We start from the raw sequence: 6,376 nt of genomic DNA, 5'->3' as shown, positions 1-6,376 counted from the left end.
TAACTTATGGTATCTCGAAGGCCCTCGGCTTCGGTCGGTGGGTTTTTACTACCAACGTACAAACAAATCTTCTTAGAGGAACAGGCGGCTTCTAGCCGCACGAGATTGAGCAATAACAGGTCTGTGATGCCCTTAGATGTTCTGGGCCGCACGCGCGCTACACTGAAGGAATCAGCGTGTTTTCCCTGGCCGAAAGGCCCGGGTAACCCGCTGAACCTCCTTCGTGCTAGGGATTGGGGCTTGCAATTATTCCCCATGAACGAGGAATTCCCAGTAAGCGCGAGTCATAAGCTCGCGTTGATTACGTCCCTGCCCTTTGTACACACCGCCCGTCGCTACTACCGATTGAATGATTTAGTGAGGTCTTCGGACTGGTGCGCGGCCAATGTCTCGGCATTGCCGATGTTACCGGGAAGATGACCAAACTTGATCATTTAGAGGAAGTAAAAGTCGTAACAAGGTTTCCGTAGGTGAACCTGCGGAAGGATCATTAACGAATGAAACATACAAAAAGAGATATGCGAAGGATTTAAAATATAAAATTTGGATGAATCCATTACCAAATATCAAAACTTTGTATATATCGAACGAATATGATAAAACCACGGAGGACACACGATGGCTTACGTGAGAAGGGAAAGGAAAAAAAAGAATCCCTTCCGTCCGTTGTTCGTTTATCCGTTTGGTTTTTTTTATTCTCGAATTTTCACCAGGCATATGAAAATTACACGAAGAGAGAAATTCTCTCTCTCTTCTACGAGAGAGAGAGAGAGAGAGATATATAAACGATAAATACAGAGAGGCGCTTGCGAGAAGGTCGTTTAAAATAAAAGACCCGCCGCTTCGATGAGATGAATGTTATGGTGCTCAAAGATACAAAGGGACGCTTGCGTGAGATCGTCGCCGTATAACTTATACGTACGATCCGCCGTCTCGATGACGTATATTTTTAATAAAGATTTATTTACGGGGTAACCTGCACGTACGTGTACGTATTACATATGTATTCATATGTACAATATATATATATATATATGTATATATATACACACACACAAAGAAAACCAAAGCGCTTGCGTGAGGTCGAATATATAATATGATCCGCCGCTTTGATAACATTACGTCCCTACGAAAAACACAGATATAATGATAAAATATGGCTTGACAACACAATCACCAAGGCGCTTGCGTGAGGTCTTATATATATAATATATAGACCCGCCGTCTTTATGAACGTGTGTGTGTGTGTGTGTGTGTGTATATGCGTGCGTTACGTATGTGTATTGTATCGTTACGTTGCAGAAAGTACCAAATCTTATTTCTGTGCCTTTCTCTTCATTTTCGTTGCCTGAGCTCCCGTTATAAACGGGAGATGGACGAGACATCATTTTGGGATCGAACGAAGCTGTCGAGATTATGTAAGAGAGGAGAGGAAGAAAAGTAGCGCGTCGATAGTAAAACGAAATCGAAGGACGAACGAGCCGCCGTCGAACTTTGTTTCGCGACGTTCTCTTCGATGGATACCAGTTCGACCTCTTTTCTCTTATACTATATCTCTCGAATTATTCTCGAATCGTGCTTCCTACCCAATATAATAATGTCGCGTTAAAATCTTTAAACCGACGAAACCAAGAACCGACGATCAAGATGCATCTCGTCGACGTGAGCCCGTTTCTTCGCTTCTTGTTTCGAACGTTGTTCGTTCAGAGGGGATATCGGATCGAAGGGATCTTCGTGTCGTGAGTCGGACACCCGTACCGTAGCGGATATTATAACGCTTCGGAAATTGGGAGGAAAGACCGCTCGAAACCGATCGAAATTCCGTATCCCATCGATTTTTCGAATTTTTCTTTAAAATATCTACCTGAACGAATTATCGTTTTCAACATCGAATTTTTTTCCCTTTAAGCGTCGTTTTACGGGCTCTGCGACCATGCTTCGTAGAGAGTCGTTCTCTCCAGGTTGAGCGACGGTTTTGAAAAGAAAAGAGAGAGAGAGAGAGAGAGAGAAGAAAAGGATTCAGTATCGGGGGTATCCCCGTCGTTTCCTTTATAAAAATAAAAAATTTTTATATTATATAAAATACGATTACCCTGAACGGTGGATCACTTGGCTCGTGGGTCGATGAAGAACGCAGCTAATTGCGCGTCAACGTGTGAACTGCAGGACACATGAACATCGACATTTCGAACGCACATTGCGGTCCACGGATACAATTCCTGGACCACGCCTGGCTGAGGGTCGTTCACGTAACCCAAATACTGCTTGCGTTTGCGTATCGTTACTCTCCGTATCTTTGATCCTTTTTTTTTTGGTAATCCCCGCCGTCGTTCTTAAATCGGAACGTTTCCGAGTCGGGTGTCAAAAATGGGAGTTACAAGTTACGAAAGGAGAGAAGAATGCGCGACGTACGAGCGATTGTTGGACGTTCGTTGGCGTTCGTCGCGGTCGTGACCGAGTCTACAGAATCGCAATGCACGTGCTCGCGTGTGGTACGAGGATCGTGTTTACGAATAACGACGAAACATGTCACGGACTTGCGTGAGTGTTCTCGGTGTCGTGAGTCGTCCGTTTCATATGACGGATGACCGCCCGTGTTCACCGCTTCGTGCTTGTTTTCAATTGTTATTTCGTACCGATTCGCACGTATCCGCCACTGCTTCGATTCGTCAGTCTTTGGATCACGAATCATATGCCGCGCCCCTAACGTCGTCTGAAATTAATATTTCTGCGATACTATGAGAAAAGGATATAAAATATTTGGGAGCTTAATCGAGAGAGGAGGGAAGATAGAGAGATCCCCACCATACCTTGATGGCGTATGATGTTTGCCGATCGTCGAGATTGTTAAAAAGAAAGAGAGGAAGAGCCCCAGGAATCGGAATACCCACTCCGTTCCCTTCGTGTGTGTTTTATATATACTCTTTCGAAACTGTCGTCGCTGGACCGTCACATCAATGTGTGCAACGCGAGTCCTTGAGCGATACGTTTTCGTATAAAAGAGATCGAAGACTCCACGGAGAGAGGATACGTAAGATGAGGACGACGAGTACGATTCTCTTTGGCGAGGCTTTTTCTTTTTCTTTCTTTTTCGAGACGACAAATTATGGCACCTCCGCGCCGAGGAGAAATTCCTGAATCTAGTGTTGGTCATCCCATGCCTTTTTTTCGTTGTCTATCGCCGGACCGCATGTCCAAATCGGTCGTCCAGTCCCCGGAAACGGCTCGTGATCTTTTTCCTTGCGTGAGTTTCACTTTACACCTTACTTTTGTACAGCAGTAAAGAGACTCGTACACGTTCCCCCGGCCTATCCATCGTTTGATGGATCAGGGTATTGTAATCGGGTTGAGTTGAAGGCGTGCATCGGTGATTTCGATCTCTGTACAAAAGGAACGAAACAAGGTTTTAAAAGTAGAAACCGCTGGAATTGTCAATGGAAGCTAAAATTTTAGATTTTTTTAAAATTTCGGAGTCTTTAAACCGCTGTATCTTATCTTCTAGTAGGCGTATTTAGGATTTTTTTGGCTCATTACAAGCGCGAAACTCTCCTCTTTCGACTCATTTCATTCGGGTTTTTCGGAGAGAAACGGTTCAGACGCTATATTCAAAATAGTGGAAGGGTATTTTTGATTTTTTAAAATTTCGGAGTTTTTAAACCGCTGTATCTTATCTTCTAGTAGGCGTATTTAGGATTTTTTTGGCTCATTTCAAGCGCGAAACTCTCCTCTTTCGACTCATTTCATTCGGGTTTTTCGGAGAGAAACGGTTCAGACGCTATATTCAAAATAGTGGAAGGGTATTTTTGATTTTCTAAAATTTCGGAGTCTTTAAACCGCTGTATCTTATCTTTTAGTAGGCGTATTTAGGATTTTCTTGGTTCCCTACAAGCGCGAATCCCTCCTCTTTCGAATCATTTCATTCGGGTTTTTCGTAGAGAAACGGTTCAGACGCCATATTCAAAAGAGTGGAAGGGTATTTTTGATGTTTTAAAATTTCGTAATTTTTAAACCACTGTATCTTATCTTCTAGTAGGCGTATTTAGGATTTTTTCAGCTCCTTACATGCGCGAATCTCTCCTCTTTCGAATCATATTATTTGGGTTTTTCGGAGAGAAACGGTTCAGAAGCTATATTCAAAGGATTGGAAGTGTATTTTTGATTTTTCAAAATTTCGAAGTATTTAAACCGCTGTATCTTATCTTCTAGTAGGCGTATTTAGGATTTTTTCAGCTCCTTACATGCGCAAAACTCTCCTCTTTCGAATCATTTTATTCGGGTATTTCGGAGAGAAACGGTTCAGAAGCTATATTCAAAGGATTGGAAGTGTATTTTTGATTTTTAAAATTTCGAAGTATTTAAACCGCTGTATCTTATCTTCTAGTAGGCGTATTTAGGATTTTTTCAGCTCCTTTCAAGCTTGAAACTCTCCTCTTTCGAGTCATTTCATTCGGGTTTTTCGGAGAGAAACGGTTCAGACGCTATATTCAAAATGAGGAAGGTTAATTTTGATTTTTTAAAATTTCGGAGTCTTTAAACCGCTGTATCTTATCTTCTAGTAGGCGTATTTAGGATTTTTTGGCTCCTTACATGCGCGAATCTCTCCTCTTTCGAATCATATAATTCGGGTTTTTCGGAGAGAAACGGTTCAGACGCTATATTCAAAAGATTGGTAGGGTATTTTTGATTTTTCAAAATTTCGAAGTATTTAAACCGCTGTATCTTATCTTCTAGTAGGCGTATTTAGGATTTTTTCAGCTCCTTACATGCGCAAAACTCTCCTCTTTCGAATCATTTTATTCGGGTATTTCGGAGAGAAACGGTTCAGAAGCTATATTCAAAGGATTGGAAGTGTATTTTTGATTTTTAAAATTTCGAAGTCTTTAAACCGCTGTATCTTATCTTCTAGTAGGCGTATTTAGGATTTTTTGGCTCCTTACATGCGCGAATCTCTCCTCTTTCGAATCATATAATTCGGGTTTTTCGGAGAGAAACGGTTCAGAAGCTATATTCAAATTAGTGGAAGGGTATCTTTGATTTTTTAAAATTTCGGAATTTTTAAACCGCTGTATCTTATCTTCTAGTAGGCGTATTTAGGATTTTTTTGGCTCATTTCAAGCGCGGATCTCTCCTCTTTCGACTCGTTTCATTCCGGTTTTTCAGAGAGAAACGTTTCAGACGCTATATTCAAAATAGTGGAAGGATATTTTTGATTTTTTAAAACATCGAAGTCTTTAAACCGCTGTATCTTATCTTCAAGTAGGCGTATTTAGGATTTTTTTGGCTCATTTCAAGCGCGAAACTCTCCTCTTTCGACTCATTTCATTCTGGTTTTTCGGAGAGAAACGGTTCAGACGCTATATTCAAACTAGTGAATGGGTATTTTAATTTTTTAAAATTTCGGAATATTTAAACCGTTGTATCTTATCTTCTAGTAGGCGTGTTTAGGATTTTTTTGGCTCATTTCAAGCGCGGATCTCTCCTCCTTCGACTCATTTCATTCGGGTTTTTCGGAGAGAAACGGTTCAGACGCTATATTCAAAATAGTGGAAGGGTATTTTTGATTTTTTAAAATTTCGAAGTATTTAAACCGCTGTATCTTATCTTCTATTAGGCGCATTTAGGATTTTTTTGGCTCATTTCCATCGCGAAACTCTCCTCTTTCGACTCGTTTCTTTCAGCTTTTTCGGAGAGAAACAATTCAGACGCTATCTTCAAAATAGTGGAAGGGTATTTTTGATTTTTTAAAATTTCGAAGTATTTAAACCGCTGTATCTTATCTTCTAGTAGGCGTATTTAGGATTTTTTTGGCTCATTTCAAGCGCGGAACTCTCCTCTTTCGATTGATTTCATTCGGGTTTTTCGGAGAGAAACGGTTCAGACGCTATATTCAAAATAGTGGAAGGGTATTTTTGATTTTTTAAAATTTCGAAGTATTTAAACCGCTGTATCTTATCTTCTAGTAGGCGTATTTAGGATTTTTTGGGCTCATTTCAAGCGCGAAACTCTCCTCTTTCGAATCATTTCATTCGGGTTTTTCGGAGAGAAACGGTTCAGACGCTATATTCAAAATAGTGGAAGGGTATTTTTGATTTTTTAAAATTTCGAAGTTTTTAAACCGCTGTATCTTATCTTCTAGTAGGCGTATTTAGGATTTTTTTGGCTCATTTCAAGCGCGAAACTCTCCTCTTTCGATTCATTTTATTCGGGTTTTTCGGAGATAAACGGTTCAGACGCTATATTCAAAAGAGTGGAAGGGTATTTTTGATTTTTTAAAATTTCGGAGTTTTTAAACCGCTGTATCTTATCTTCTAGTAGGCGTATTTAGGATTTTTTTGGCTCGTTTCAGGCGCGAAACTCTCCTCTTTCGAGTCGTTTC

General features: G+C 40.6%; 1 non-coding gene across 1 annotated transcript; it reads left to right on the top strand.

The window, feature by feature from the left end:
* Positions 1-2,089: 2,089 nt before the first annotated feature.
* On the top strand, positions 2,090-2,244 carry LOC147658777 (5.8S ribosomal RNA). Its single transcript, XR_015291859.1, has one exon. It is a non-coding gene; the product is annotated as a 5.8S ribosomal RNA (ribosomal RNA).
* Positions 2,245-6,376: the final 4,132 nt, after the last annotated feature.

Source organism: Apis florea, unplaced genomic scaffold, assembly GCF_048593485.1.
Source record: "Apis florea isolate Af1SG1 unplaced genomic scaffold, ASM4859348v1 contig_1624_pilon, whole genome shotgun sequence".
In the NCBI taxonomy this organism is placed as follows: domain Eukaryota; kingdom Metazoa; phylum Arthropoda; class Insecta; order Hymenoptera; family Apidae; genus Apis; species Apis florea.
The sequence above is the reverse complement of the archived record's forward strand: the minus strand, read 5'-3'. Positions and strand labels throughout refer to the sequence as shown.